The 16,178-nt window shown below is 40.5% G+C and overlaps 2 protein-coding genes across 3 annotated transcripts in view; one reads left to right on the top strand and one right to left on the bottom strand.

The window, feature by feature from the left end:
• Positions 1–16,178, bottom strand: part of FNIP1 (folliculin interacting protein 1) — a 419,816-nt gene that overhangs the window by 73,030 nt on the left and 330,608 nt on the right. The window lies entirely within an intron of this gene.
• The window catches only part of FSTL4 (follistatin like 4), a 196,522-nt gene that overhangs the window by 106,666 nt on the left and 73,678 nt on the right, over positions 1–16,178 (top strand). The gene's annotated exons all lie outside the window — the stretch shown is intronic.

Raw genomic sequence — 16,178 nt, 5'->3', positions numbered from 1 at the left:
TCAGCATCCTATGCAAGCATCTGGGGATTACAGAGCTATTTAAACAGTGGGATATAATAGATACTTGTGTTATCCCATTTATCTTCATAAATTTATGTTCTTGCTTTAAGTTAAGCTTTCATTGAAGTCCATCCCTGGAAAAGGCCCATGCTGTCTCCTTCATCTGCATGGCAGAAAGTTGTATTGTTTCCCACTCCTTTGGGATGCTAATGAAAAAGAGATATGGGCAGGGTAATTCAGTAATCAGGATAGTGAGCTACAGAGAACTTGGGTGTGATTAATACATGGCTAAAATTTAATCAGGACTGAACCACTGACTGTTGAGTGCAGGGAAAGGGCCAATAACAAGCTGGTTACCTCTTAAGCAGGATTCTGTTCTAAAGAGGGTAATGTCTGTTTTCTTGATTTACAGCTTTACGTTTAAAAAAACACAATTTAGATAATAAACAAAGAATGGTGTGGGTTGGAAGGGACCTTAAAGATTATCAAGTTCCATCCCCCTGCCATGCCAGGACACCTTGCACTAGACTCACTCCAAGCCCTGTCCAACCTGGCTTTCAACTTTTCCAGGGATGGGGCAGGCACAGCTTCTCTGGGCAGCCTGTGCCAGGGCCCACCACCCTCAGAGGGAAGAGTTTCTCCATAAAATATCCAATCTAGCCCTGTGCTCTGTCAGTTTGAAGCCATTCCCCATTTTCCTATCATATACCCTTGTCAAAAGTCCCTCTTCATCTCTCCTGTAGGCCACTTTTAAATATTGGAAGGCTATTTAAAGCTTAAAGATTAGCTTTAAGATTAGCCCCAGTTGTCACCATGGACCTGTTTGAACCACACATGCATTTAATTCAACACAGCAGATGTACAGTAAAACATAAAATCTCACACATTAAGAAGGCATAAAGTGTATTAACTCAGCTATAAAGGTTTGACATGCAGTTATTTGGGAACATATTTGGATCAACGGGTTCTCAAAGTCACATCCACTTAAACCTAAATTCCAAGAATTATTTATGTGGGTTTTGGCTCAGTAAATTTTAAGTAGGCAATGAAAATAAGACAAGTACAAAATATTAACCAGTTAATAGCAATAGTACTGATAAATGCAAAAACTATCATAACAAAACATAAAATGTAACAATGATTGTTTGTCCAAGGAATTTTGTACCTGAACAGAATTGCTCACCACCTGAAGCTGAAAACCAGACTGGCTTCTCCATTTTCAGTCTTCCTAGAATCCTGAGTTTTATCAAGAGCCACTAATGGCTCACCAGCTTTTAATTTAAAACCAAAGTTAATTGCTTGCAACCTCTGAAATTTTGGGGAACCTGGAAGCACCTGGTTAAAGTATATTTTTTCCCTTTACTTTACTAAATGATGTAGGAAAAAATCTCAAAAATACTTTAAACAATTAAGGGCACACTTTCGTTTGTGAAAATTTTGTTTGTAAGATTTCTGTTTTGTTATGAGTCAGAATTTTTCTGCTGCACAATTTACTGTTTAAGGGTTTAAAGGTGCAGCATCCTGCACATTTCCCCTATTTTTTGCCTGTGAGAGAGATCTTTTTGTTGACTGAAGTTCACCCAAGCCATGAACTGTGTCTGCCAGGCTGGCAGTGAGATATGGGCACGGCTGCTCAGCAAGCTGAGTAACACAATTACCAAAATTCAGTGACACCAGAAAGTCTCAATCTAATTCATCCTCTCAAAAACTGTCACATCTGCTTTGGTGCTCTGTGCTCTGGTGGAGTGTCACAGTGTTGGAAAGGTTTGAAAATGACCTTGATAATGTGAAGAGCTTCCCAATTTGACGTTCTTGTGCTGTGTTAGAAGTTGCATTTAATTTTAGAGTCTTGTAGCCTTGCTGTAACTCACAGAGCCACAAAGTGGCCTCTTCCTCTCACTCCATGTGTGTCTCTTGCTTTCCTTTGACCCATCCTCTCTCTATAAGACACTCAGGGACCTAAAGGTTATTTTTCTTCCCCATCATGTTGATCATCTGTAAATAAATGAAAAGTGCATGGATGAGAGAAATCTAGAGTCTTACATTTTCTGAAATGTGGTTTTACCAGTAAAAACACTATATCTAATAGGTGTGATTATTCATCATAACTTCTACCCATGCTAATAATTTTCATACACATTTCAATGCACAGTTTTGGATTATGGACAAAAGTAGTGGCCTTCCTTCTAAAGCTGCCATCTTTCTTCTGCTTTTCTGAAAGTTCTTTTGTTCCTTAACCCCAAGAACAGTTTTCTCACATCTATGAGGATGACTAGAAATATCTGTTAACACAGGATTAAAGTGTCAACTCTTCAAATTGCCTTAATCATACACAAGTAGTCCATGAGACAGATGAAGCACTCTCATAGCAGCTCTGGTGAGAACCACTTGTAGGTGTCTTCTAATTCCTTATTAATAAAACTTCATTAGATAAGGAGTCTCAGGATCATAATTAAAAAAAAAAAAAAATCTGATATTATGATCTTGAGATTTGTCACATGCCAAAAATAGAGTACTAGAAAGATTATTTGTGTGTTGTCTTTTCTTTAAGTTGTCACAAAGATTCAATACATGATTAATAAATGGAAATCCTAGTTGTCATAAGAGCTAAAGCAGTGCATGCATCTAATTCATCAGCACAGAGATAGTCTGGTGAGTGGGCAAGCATATCACAGCTGAGTCATACTTTTAAGAATGCTCAGATGGGTGATTTTTGGATATAATTTCTGGCACTGTATCTGACTGGAGATCATTAGAATTAGGCATGACATTTCTGGCATTCCTATTGTCTTCCCTAATGGGCAAGTGGCAGGTTGGCAGATGTGAAAGCCCAATTTAAGAAAAAACATCTCTAATCTTCTAGATTTGTATCATCATCATCGTTGTCATCATCATCATCAATATGGACAGGTCAATTTGTAATAGAGATAATTGAGGGAGAGGGAAAAGATGCATTCAATCAAAATGCCTTTATCCTGTCAACACTGTTTAGCTAATAAGGAGTTATTAAACCAACAATAAAACCCCCTTAAATTCTAGATCATGGCCCATTAAAGTACTTTCCAGATGTCTTAGCTAGACCAAAACAACCTATAAAGAAAGTTTGAAAGAAAAATACGAAATTGTTATTTTTCAGTCATTATTTGCCATGGTCTATTGCATATAAGTTACATGTAGATGGAAAATTGCTGTTTCTGTAAGATGAGAGGCATGTCATCTATGGATATATTGCTACCTAAAGAACACAAGCAGAGACATTTTTCATGCAGGAATGAATGCAGCAGCAGCTGAAGGATTAATGTGCTCTTCTCTTAACTCCAATTAAGGAGTATAAGATAATGTTTTTCTTTCCTCCCTGATTCTGTTTTAGGTCAAATCTTCCCTTTTTTAATATGTCCTTAATATTAACCAAAAAAGCACAAGGAAGAAATATGAAAATGAGATATATATATATATATATATATATATACTTTCAGCAGGAGGTCATTGAAATAATGGATAACAGCCAGGGAGGTGGATGGTGCCAGACCTGGCCCTGGGGCTCTCCCAGTGCCACCACCAGGGACTGGGACACCAGACTGGATTTGAATGAACTGGGTGAAAAAATGAATTTGAGAGCCTGGGCTGGGCACGGGTGTCAGGTAAATCACTGTCAGTGCAGAGAAGCAGCGTTGGACTGCCTCCAGACCCTAAATTTTAAACTTTAGTGATCCTAAAGTCTCCAGGAGTTGTATTCCCCACAGCCGTGTGGTGTGGAGAAAGGAGCAATCCACTCCTGATTCCTCCACCATCCTCCAGAGGCTCACTCATAGAGAGGTGTGGAGTATAAGACAGATATGGTTTTGAGTTGTGCATGTTTCTGATTCACTAGAAAATACTTTAGTGTAGAGCTTTTAATTGCCCCATAATTGTGGGAATTGGTGCTGACTGGGAAAAGCAAAGCTCTACACAGAGAAAATGGGGAATGAAACATAAAAAGGGGCCTGTGGGTCAGGTGAGAGAGGAAGATGTTGAGAGAGGAGGAATCTTTCAGAAGGGTGTCTGTTCTTGGTAGATATATCAGCATATCCAACCCTGTGGTCTCATAATAAACAAGGTGATAATGGTAAATAAATGCTGTTTGAGGAAAGCAAATACCCCTATTTGCTCTCTCTGTGTGGGTGTGTGTGTAAATGCACACTCCACATACATGTGGCAAGCCAAGTGTTCCAGCAGCAATTGCACCTGTAAAATCTGTGTTCAGATGAAGTCTTTATTCACAAATTCATGAAGCTGTTGTTGATGGCACAGCACCTGTGGCCAGGTATTTTTTGCTTCCAACTGAATTGGTCAAGCCCAAATAATTATATTGGACAAATACACTGTGAGATAAAATGTTTTGCTTGCAGTGTTTTCTAAAGCAATGCTGCAGCAACAGTTACCTACAGAATCAAATCATAGTCTGAAATATTGACAGTTTGTACCCCATGCTGTGCCTGACCTGCTGTCTTCCCCCTAGTATGTGGTTTTTCTTTCATGTTCCTGCAGATATTGGTACAAACTTGGAAATAATTTATTAGCTTACCAGCATTGATTGCTGCTTCTGTGAGCAATGTGATATCCCAACTTCAAACACAGCTGAGCAAGCAGGGGAGCTACGGCCTCAGCTTTTGGTTTGATGTGGTGTTAGAGGAGCTACTCAGGAAAGAAATGAGGTTTCCTTTAGTTGGACAAAGCAGCCTATTCTTGATTGCCTTGAGTAATGGTGTATAGATGTGTTACTGAGGATGAAGGCAAGTTATTGGGCATGCAGTAGTATAGTAGTAGCAGTAATATTGTTGTTATTATTGTTAATGTCATTCTAATCAGTATTAGTATATTAATCTAATCTGATAATGCAATCTTATAGCAGAAACAAAACTAAAAAGATTTAAAAATCAAGGGAAAAAGCAGAAATTGAAACAATTCACCTTGACTCCTGCAAGAAGTGCCAAGTGGCTAAACAGGGATGACAGAAAAACCCAACAAGCACCCAAGTCATTGCAAGAGCACTTTGTCACCAGCATTCCCATAGCTGAGCCCTGACACCACATTGGGTTTTTAGGCTATTTGAGGATGGAGCTGGTGTGTGTTGGAGACAAACAGAGCTCAGCACAGGAGAGAGTGCCCAAAGACTTGTGAGTGATCAGGGCTGAATTCTGGGCATGTGCTGGAGGATGGAGGTGCCTTTGATCAGCTCCTGAGATCTCCCTGCTCAATATGTTTTGACTTTAGATAATTTTCAGAAGCACCTAACTCCTTTCCTCGTTCATGGATGCAGTGTAAGATGCTTGCTTGAACACTAGGAATAATCCTGCAGCACCTGGAAATGTAATTTTTGTCTGGTGGGATGCCTCACCTGGGGATATCAAAGTGAGTTCATCTGTACTGCATTTTAGTGGGCAGCTATTTCTTGAATGTTGAAAATTTTATTTCTTGGATTTTCGTTTAGTCTTTTTCTCCTCCCTTGCTATCAAAGAAACACATTCTGCAAAGAAAAAAGTTGATTTGTTTTTCTGTCTCTCTTTTAAAGCTCTTCTCATAGTGAAAACCTTTTACACTTCAAGTCTAAAATACATCTCAGGGCTCCAGCAGTGTTGTGCATTGTTTGCAGTTCCACAAAACAGCTGTTAGAATCAGGTTTGTTGTGTAGTCTCAATTGCTTTGCTGCATTTTGAACAAAGCAAAAAGGTATCTTCTCAGAAGAAAAAAAAAAGAAATCAGAATTAATTTGTAGCAAGACAGACAAGTTTAATCTAAGCAAAAAAGGCTTCAAAAGCTGAAATGTGGTTCCAGAGAAAAAGTTAAAAGTGCTCTGATCAAGAATAATTATGTTGTATGTGGATTCATGCTTGCCAGTGGAGAAAGGGACATGGTTTTGCCTTGGGCTAAAAAGAGAAATGTTTCCATGTTCAGATCAGACATTAATTCATTTGATCAGTGCTGCTGCTCAGCTTTGTACTCTACCCACTTGATAGATTTTGGCATTATTGCTTCAATTAAGAGAGCATCCTCAAATAAAATTTTAGCAGAATTAATAGTAAACGTAGATTTGGTTAGAATGATTGTGGTTTCATGTCAAGAAGAAAGGGCAGATTTCTCAAGGAAAGCCAGGGAGTGTGCCTGACACTGGTTTGGTTGTTTCCATGTCAGTGTGTGTTCCACACACTCAAATGTCAATTGCCAAACTCCAGTATTTTTTTCCAATAGGGAAGCACAGAAGTGTTTGGGTTGGGAGGGACTTTAACCTCATCTTGCCCTGACCCCCTGCCATAGGGATGTCTTCCACTAGAACAGGTTGCTCCAAGCCCCATCCAACCTTGAGCATTTCCAGGGATGAAGCATCCACAGCTTCTCTGGGAAACTTGTGCCAGGAAAGAATTTCTTCCTAATATCTAATCTAAACCCAGGATCTTTCATTTAAAGCCATTCCCCCTTGTTCGTATCTCTCATTTCCAAAGATACCAATCTGTAAAATGTCAGCAGTCTTAATATGCAACAACTGAATAAGAGAAAGTGATTTAATTACAAGTTGTTATTGGAAATCTATTGTCTACAAATTGCAAAGAAAACTCACTAGAAGACAATGTACGATTCATCTTAAAATGTTTTTCAGGGTGCATTGATTTGTTAATCTTGGTTTTAAGTGCAAGAAATTGCCATGTGAAGTAGTGCTTCAGAGGTGATGTAGTACAAACCATATCAAATGTCTACACACACTCTTGCAGGACTAGAATATTTAAATATTTATAAGTATGTTTGAGTGGCTCACTGACGCATAAACCAGGCAAATACCAATTCTCAAAAAATTATTTGATCTGTGCCAGCAGTGCTCACTGAAGCAATTTCACATGCACAAATAATACTACTTTGGGTTACTTGAAAACACAAAATTATGTCAGTGGAGAGCAAATACAAATATTGGTGAAATAACAGGATGGCTGACAGTCCCAGACACATGTTGAGTCACCATCAACCATTAAACAAATATGTAGAGGTGGCACTTGGGGACATGGTTCAGTGGTGGCCTTGAGTTAACAGTTGGACTGAAGGATTGTAGGGAGCTTTTCCAGCCTAAAGGATTCTCTGTGCATGTTCAAGTCATGTAGTTAGGGGTCTAGAAAGTATAATTTTTATTTTCTCTGAGCTGGGAATGAAGAATTGTAGGAGCCCCTGTGGCTTTATTATGGTCTTGCAAAACCAGAGGTCATTTCTGAATGAAAATCGGACCCAAACTTTGTGTTGTTTGGGTTTTATTTTTTTACTTTTTAGTCATATTCTGTCTTTCTGAGGAATTTTGAAGCAAATGCAGTGTTTTCAAGAAGCAAAAATTACTTTTTGTTAAAAATGGGCAAAATTATAGTTACAATGCCTAAGACTTAATATTAAGTCAAAGGCATGATACAGTAGGATCCTGAGCCAGATCTTGTTTTATTACACACAGTCCAGAACATTTTATCTGCAGTTTTCATCTTCTTTCTTGTTTTCTCTCCTTGTATTTCCAAATGGGTAATTGCTAGACTTTTATTTTCCTTTCAAAATCTTCCTTCATCTGAGGAGAGCTGCTGTGAATGGTCTCTCTGCATTTACAGGCACCTCATGGATGCTTTGAATTGTTTCTCTGTTAACAGTTCTTTGTCTTTTCTTCCACTGGTTGAGCAGATTCATAGCTTTTAAGGCAAAAAACATTCCATGATCTATAAAAAAAATTAATTACCTAACACAGCCTCAGTCTCACCAGAGTAGGTGCAGAGGGTAAAACTTCCTTTATTACCCTTCCCCTCCCATGTTACTTTCTCATCATCCAGGCAGGGATCATGGTGTTCTTGTGTGTTTTGTCACTTGCTGTCCCTTTTCCCAGAATTAGTGACCTCATCTGGTTCCCTTTTCCTAGATCTGTCCTGCCTTCCTTGCTCCTTGCTGTGTGGTCAGTGTTGGATGTATAATTGTATATGTGGTTATATTAAAGTGCTACACCAACCACAGGGGCAGGTTACTGGCCAGCCCAAAATCTCAACACAACAGTCCTGCCTCTCACAGCATCACTCTCACTGTCCAAAGTTTCAGCTGGAATTTCTGTGCTCATTCTAGATCTCAGTGGAGATGTTGAACAGATTTGGGCTTTGGATGGTTCTTGAAGCAGCCCCATTTGAATGGTTCCCTCTGAGAAATGCTTCTAGAGATCTGCCCATCAGCCTGTTCTTAGTTCATTTAGCACAGACTTTATTTGACACTATACAGCCCTACAGAGCTGCAGTGCTAATTTTGTAATCAAAATGCCAGAGCAGCCATCAGAAAATTATCAAGTACAGTACATATACCCAGTGCAGTGATACAATTTATGGAGAGCCACAGCTGAGATGTTTTTATTTCATGCTCTTGACAGGAGAAAATCTCCTTGACAAATCCAGGATGCCCAGGTAGAAACTTTAAAAAAAAAAAAAAGAATAGCAGTAGAAAATTGAATAAGCTGAACTCAAAGGTTGGTTCTGCTTTAATACTACCAAAAAGAATTAAAAAGGGTGTTAGCCTTCAGAAAAAAGTAAAAAGCTTCAGAGATGCTTCAGTGGCAACAGGATTTGAGGTGAAACTCAGCTGTTGCTAATATCTGTCTTTAGCACCATCATAAAAAGCTCAGTGTCAGGATTCTTGACGATCAAAACTTCAGAAAGAATATCAAGAGCCATTGACAGACATAAGGGAGAGCTCAGCCCTGCTGTGCCTCTCAAGCCCTGTTCCTGCTGTCAGCTTTTCCATCTGCAATACATAAAATTCATCTGCAGAATTTTTGTTTCTCTTTTTGCAAACAAGTACAGGCACTACTGAACTCATGCTTTGTGCCACACTTGGATTCCTGTAGCTTTCACTACAGTTCAGACACTGATATTCCAGCAGTGCTATTTGAAACTTGTTGCTTAGAGAATTAATTTGTGGCCATGATTTAACAGAAGGAAAAAAAAAAAAGGAAATATGTTAAATATATGTCTCTCTATAATTTGTTATTCTGTCCATCAATCCAAACCTGAATAATGTACTGATACAGGTCCTGTCCTGGATACTGAAGCACTTGGAATGGTGTCCTGCTCTGTGGCCAGCTGAAACCCAGCATTGATTAGCAGCACCATATACCACAGCCCCCAAAATTGCTGGAGGGAGGAATGCAGAGGGTGATGGAACAGGTGTGGGAATGACAATGATTACACAGCAAAACACCAAAAAAGAGTGGGGTGAAAACAGAATTAAAATATCCTCACCTTCAGATTTCATAGGGTATATATACAGCTTTTAAATATAAAATTAAATGAGCAAATTGAGAGCTTGAAAGACCAGGGTAACATTTTAAATACCCTTTCAGACAGTATTTTGACATGAACTGTGTTTCACAGGGATCTCCCATATCCTGATTTCCTGTAGTGTCAGGGCAGGGCTCTGGTCTGATGGATTGGCTGCTGGAACTGCTTTCAGATACAGACTGATTTTGAAGTTTTCCTGAAAGATGCTGCCCAGACAGACTCTTCCTATGGTTTTGTTCTGTCTGGCTCTGTGACCTGGTTTTCCATGTCATTCATACTTTGTTGTAATAATGGAGAAAATTCAGCTTTCTCCAGTGTTTTGGGCTACCACAAGTGCCATCATCAATCACAGCCCTTTGCTGAAGCTCCACATGCAGCCAGGGGTACTGTCCTGCTGTCCACATGTAGGAGCAAAAATAACCCAGGTTAATTTGACCCTGATCTGTGAAAATCCAAGAGCTGCCACCAGTCCTGACACTGTATGGCCAAGATCAGACACTGTCACTGCACAGTTTGTTTTTCATAGAATCATAGGACCATTAAGGTTGGAGAAAACCTCCAAGATCATCAACTCCAACCTTTGCAGCAATACATGCATATATTTAACACGCATATATGCATATTTTAATAAAACATGTCACAGCTATTATTTGATAACTCTTACAGTTAAGCTCATAAAACTTCTGCTGCACAAATGTTTCCCTTTTACAGTCTGCTCACTCCTGAAAGGCTGTTGATGTAAGGAGAACATTGCTGGGATGGGGAAAAGATATAATTTCTGGAGATGTGAATGGAGCCCTTAGCAAGCTGATGAGAGGAAATTGCTACTGCTGGTCCATGCTGAATGTTGTTGGTGGTGTATAACCTGTCCATTACCACATCCTGTAACAAAATTGGGAGCTGGAGGAAAAATATTTGTTCAAGTTTGTGTGGTGAAACAGAATGATATGCTGTGTCACGTGCTACTCAGCATCTGCCCAAGAACCCAGAGGTTTACAGATCTGGGAGAAGGTTCCTCTAGAGGATGACTGTGGGTATAAGTCCACAAGTAAAGTTAAAAATTCCTGCAGTTTACAACAGTGAACTTAAAAAAATAACCATTGTTCAGGACCCAATTTGCAGGACAGGACTCTCATTTCTTTATTGTTCTTAGAATGCTGATGTGGTTTTCTTTCATCTTCTCAGTTCTGCAGCAAGATGCTTTGATTTCCTGTTGAGGACACCTTGGCAGGGGTGGGAGGTGGGGATCTCTCATCCTGCTGCAGCAAGAAAACCCAAGACTAAACCAGCTGGAACCAAAACTCCTTTTTCTGCCCTAGATACCCCAAAAACAACCTATCAGTCCTGGCATCTCTAGCAGATATGCAGGCATCACTAGATAGGGTTTACATTCCTACAGGACCTTTCAGAGCAAGTGATAGCATCTGGTTAGCATCTGATAGTGGAGCTGGTTGCCTTCAGTCTCTTCTCTTCAGGTTACTGCAGTTCTTTGTAGCAACAAAAAAAGCTCTATGCCAGATTCTCCCACACTAAACAGCATAAAAGTCTGCCCTGTGTATCCTTAATTCCTGTAACACTAGTAGCCACCAAATTTATCTCCAGCATTTGGAACAGTTCATACAGTAACTTATAGGTTTAAGAAGGTATAAAATAGAGATATATTTTGGCTGTTTTAGCACATCTCCATTTATTCAAATACTAATTATTACTGTTTTTTTCACCATTAATATATATTCAGTGCAATATTAAGCACAAAGAATACAAGTGTGTCTCCTAGGTAGACTGGCCTTGGAGTCTGCTCAGAGATGTAGTGTGTCTTCTGGCAGGTCTAGAGAGTTATATGACTTTTGATGCCATTTGCTGAGCAATCATCTGCTAAAATATGAGATGTACATGAGGCTAAATTTGTTACAGAATTGCTATTACCCTCCTTATTTTGTTTTAAGATATATTTTTGTTAACCCATTCACTCCAAGATGCATGCACAGATCCAATATGTTAATCAGTATTTGTTTAATAGCTCAGTGTAATGGGATGAATGTGGATTGTAATTAATACATTGGCATGCAGTGACTGTAGCTGAATGGGAGATGAAAACAGCTTAGTCTTAGGACAGGGTGTGCATTCATCTTGCAGTGCTACATGGATATCCACTGAGTCAAAGAGCTTTCAAAAAGAATGGAAATGCATTTTCTCTGCCAAGCAGGAGATTTTTGGCAATAGCACAACATGCTGACATGGCAGAAATACAGTGTGGGCACCTGAGGGGCTGCTGAGGCATGAACTCCTCTGGAGAGCAGCACATCCTTCTGGCATTATCCATGAATGAGAGAGGTGCTTAGGACATAAAAGAGCAAACTTGGCTGCTGCCATCCAGGTGAGCACAGCTGGTGTCTCCTCCTTGTCCCCCCTTCCACCTATCCCTTATCCTGCAGCTCTCCAAGTTGAATTCAGTGAAAACAAGTGCATTGAGGGAGAGATTTGGCTCAGAAAATATGTTTTTTGCCTTTCTCAAACATGGTGAGAGGAACCCACTTACTGCTGTGATGCATTAGCCCAGGTGGCCTCTGAGCACAATGCATTAAACAAATTATATGAGCTGCAAATAATGTGTCTTGTATTCCAGTACATAAACAGGGCTTTGGCAAACACATAAACCAATGGCAAAAAGCTGCTTTTCAGATTTCACTTTTCAAGCCCTGCAATGAGGCACTATTATGCCATAAGTTGATTGAGCAGATAGAAGCAATGCATTTTGGATTCCTGCAGATATTGGGGAATGAAAGATTTCCCCTGCACAGGCAGCATGTGCCCAAGAGCTTTACAAGTAACAAAAAGAGAGTGAACTCTGAGCCACCATTGGTCAGCACTCCTTTTGTTAAACATTAGGAAGAGAAGACTTGGCAGGTGTAATTTCCTTTAAGGAGAAAGTAGAAGAGAAGGGAAAAGGAAGGCCAGGGGCTTGCTACAGCCCTGAACTGAGCCATCACCTTCACCCTCCTGTGCAGTCACTGAGGGGCAGATCTGCCATAAGCTCTGCAAGTGCCCCATGAGAGAAAAAGTGCTTTACTAAGTGTTAGTGACCCACAAATTTCCTATAATGAAAGAAACTTTGAAGAAATCAGCAGGGCCAGTGGCAAAGTAATTTCATTACATGTCTCATGTCAGCCTACTGGATAATTTACTCTGAGGAATAGATACAAGTTGCTCGTAGAAGAGGTTGAAATATCTTATGAAGCAGTTATATGACTTGTGGGGATGTTTGACTTTCTATGGTTATTATTGCTTTTGTTATTAGTTTTTGTGGACAGTGCCCCATAGGAACTGGATTGTGAGCCCAGCTAATTTGAAATTCCAGCATCAAAAGCTGTCAGATAAAGTCCATTTTAAGTTGCTTGAAATAAGAGATGTGTTTCAGTGCTGTAGAGGTAACTGGTGCTGGGCTCTGCAAGCAGCCCAGTAAATGCTGCAGTTGTTGTAACACCTGTACAGAGACAGTGGAAGTGCTGTCTGAGACTCACTGTTCCCCTTTTAATTTCCTTGTGCAGAATTAACTGATAATCAGTCAGAGTAACCAAGATGATTTTGCTGTGCTGAAGTTTTATCTAATTAGTCTTCTGGGTGGTTGTGCTGTCAGAGCCTGAGTGAGCCTCAGGTTATGTGGGGGCTGTGGTTGCCCCAGATGATGTGCCCAGTCTCCAGCAGACCCAGCAGTGTCTGACTTTGAAGTGTGTTGCTTCTTGTAAATCTGTTATGTATGAGGTTTGTGTTGGAAATATAAATTCTGCACACTCTGAGAGTCCTTGCCTGTTCCAGTTGTCAGCTGGAATAACAGGTTGCCCAGAGTAGTTGTGGATCTCCAGTCCCTGGAAATGTTCAAGGCCAGGTTGGATGGGGCTTGGATGGAGTAACCTGGTCTGGTGATAGTTGTCCCTGCCCGTAACTTTAGTAATTTTTAAAAAGCTCATTTACTTGTAAGTTCCTGGGTCACTGTTCACCTATCTACAGATATTTGCAGTCTGTTTTGACTCATTTTTTTTCTGCCCACTCCATAAAATCAAGAAGACATTGATCACCAGGGCATCCTGCCTTAAAAATAAATAAATAAACCAGTAACAACCATGCAGGAAAAACAGCCCAGGGAGAAACAGAAACTGCTAACTTATATTTTTTTACTGACTCCCTACTTTCAGAAGGCTAGTGCAGTGCAGGATCAGGGATCCCATGTGGCATTCCATCTCATCCTGCAGCCTGCTAGTTTCCTGTGTCCACTTGCTGCCATCCAGGGCCACAGAAATTGGCTGCCCATGGCCACCAGCATCTCCACCCCCATCTTCATATGCCTGGCTTTCTCTTCTCAATTAGTCTATATTTTCCTATACCTGCCTCTTTCTCTCTGACGGAAATGAATTCATATTTTGGTATATTATGCCTGTTTGGCATATTATAGTATTTCTAAGCCTTGTCCTTTCATAACTCATGAAAAAGTTGACTATGGGCATCCAAGAGATATTTCCTTTGTTGCTTGAAAATTATTCTGGGTCAACAGCAAATGGGTCTGAGGTGAGCATCTGTTTTCAATTCATAGGTGCTAAAGAGGAAAAGTCAAGGGTGTCTTTTGTGTCTTATCTCACAAATCTATCTCTTTGTATCCAGAGTAAGAAAGAAACCAATCTTTCACCATTTTAAATCCTTCTAAACATATCTATTACAAGACTTACCATATCCTCCTCCTGTGGTCTTGGGCTGTCTCTAATGTCCCTGTGCTCTCCAGTGCAGAACAAAACACATTGGCACTACACTGCTCATTCCTGTGCTACAAACTTCTTAGACACATCAGCCTTAGCTGTGGAAATAATGGTGGGATTTTGTCCTGAGAATTAGCTGTTGCAAGCTCTGCTGGTTTCTAAGGAGGGATTCTAGTGGGAGATATCCCTGCTCCAGTGGATGGGCAGCAGCTCCCTGCTGTGGCCATGCTTCAGGAGTTTCTTTTATCTGAATAGTTGGGCAGCACATCAAGAACTATATCCAGATTTCACATTTTGTAATTTTCTTGCTCATCCCATTGGTAGCCTGTCCCATGATGGTGGAGGTTGGTGTCAGCCACATGGAAATGCCCCTGCCAGAGAACAGGGTCCTTCTGTTCAGTGTTGCTTTGTGTGATCTGTAGCTGTGGGAGTGGTGCTTCCTGGCAGGAATATGTGTCTGCTACAAGGTGAAGGAGAGAATAATCCATATATTAGATAAAGTCTTCAGGATTTTGTATGCTTGAACACTGGTACAATGTCAACATCACAATCTCATCAGATCCCAGGGTTTTAGTTAAGCCAAAATGACAAGAAATTTCCTTGGACTTTATCCATCATCTGAAGAAATTGGTTAGAGTCTGAGTTTGCAGAGCAAACACATTGAAATGAATTTGAAGAAGTTCTGGAAATTGCAAGATCTGCATGGGTAACTTCCTTGCAATTTCTGTTCTGAAGATTTAATTTCTGAAATTGCAAACTATGACTGGGGATTATTTATTACATTACCTAAGATATTTCTTGGTCTTTCTATCTTTGTGAATTACTTTTTCAAAAAAAATTTTATTCAATGCAGCAAAGGGATCAACCACTTCTCTGTCATAGCTACATACACATTTCTACTGAGCCTAATGCTTCCCCAGAATTAGAGTAATCAGTCTCTGTTAAATGGGATTCAGTCTTCCCTTTGTGCCACAGGACAGCAGGGCTGGACAAGGGGATAGGTTTGGGTGCCCAATCAGTCTGACTTAGTCTCTCAGTTTTCAGAAAAGTGTTTGTTGTGTGGGTTTTTAATAGTATTCAACCTGTTGCTTTTCTTCCATCCAGCAATGAACTTAGAAGCCATAAAGATTCTGTTCCTGCAGCCAGCACCAAACAGGCAGCTGTTGAGATCTGCCAGTGGAGTTGGATCAGGGCTAGTGCCTGAAGATGGCCCTGGCCCAGGAAGCTCCCACTGTGGCCAGGGATGCTCAGTGCTAGCCATGGCCCTGGCAGACACAGATCCCCTCACAAGGACATTGTCACTCACTACTGCAAAGGGTTTTCATGCTGAGCCTCACAGTTTTTCCCCCTCTTGGCTAAAGCCCAACTGCCTTCTAGCTCAGATTAAACTTTTGAAGAATACTTCATTTTCACTGTGCCTCAGAGTGACTTCTTCCCAGAATCTGACCTTGCTGTCTCCATCCAAAGCTGCTGAGAGCTGGGTGTGGAGGGGAATCACTGCCACCAGCCACTGTTTATCTCTCTAAAGAGAGACAGCCACGCTCATGTATCACACACAGGGACTGCAGTGACCTTAAAGCTGAGATGGCAGTAATGCTGAGCAGTGATTTACAAACTTGGTAAAGGTTCATGCTTTGGATTTTTAAAAGCAATGTGTTTGCAGTAGGTGGTTCCTCTCAAAGCCCCCTTTCACCAGATACAGAAAGAAACTCTAGGGCAGAAGTGCCAGATTTTCCAATTATTTAAATGACATAATTTCATTGCAATAAGTAACCTAATGGTAATCATAAAAGTTAGAGGACCCTGGACAACGAAAGAAACTTTTTACAAGAGAAGAGCAAGGAGAGGATGGTTGGCTGTGTGAAAGAAGGCAAAGAGGCAGTTCCTGGTTTTCATAACTAAGCAAGACTCTGTTGGACCAGAGCTGTAGCACCAGGTGAGCTGGTGGCACACCTGCCCTGGCTGCAGCCACTCAGAAGTTGCCTGGTTCCCCTGGCTGTTGCAGGGTACTATTTTTGATATGTAGGAACAGCTATATTACCCTCCTTTGCAGCTAAATCTGCTGGAATAGTGGCAGGAGCAGATGAAGAAAGGATCTGTGGAAAAAACCTCTGAGTAA

The sequence above is a fragment of the Erithacus rubecula genome (genome assembly GCF_903797595.1).
Source record: "Erithacus rubecula genome assembly, chromosome: 16".
In the NCBI taxonomy this organism is placed as follows: domain Eukaryota; kingdom Metazoa; phylum Chordata; class Aves; order Passeriformes; family Muscicapidae; genus Erithacus; species Erithacus rubecula.
This window is presented reverse-complemented; position numbering and strand designations above follow the sequence as displayed.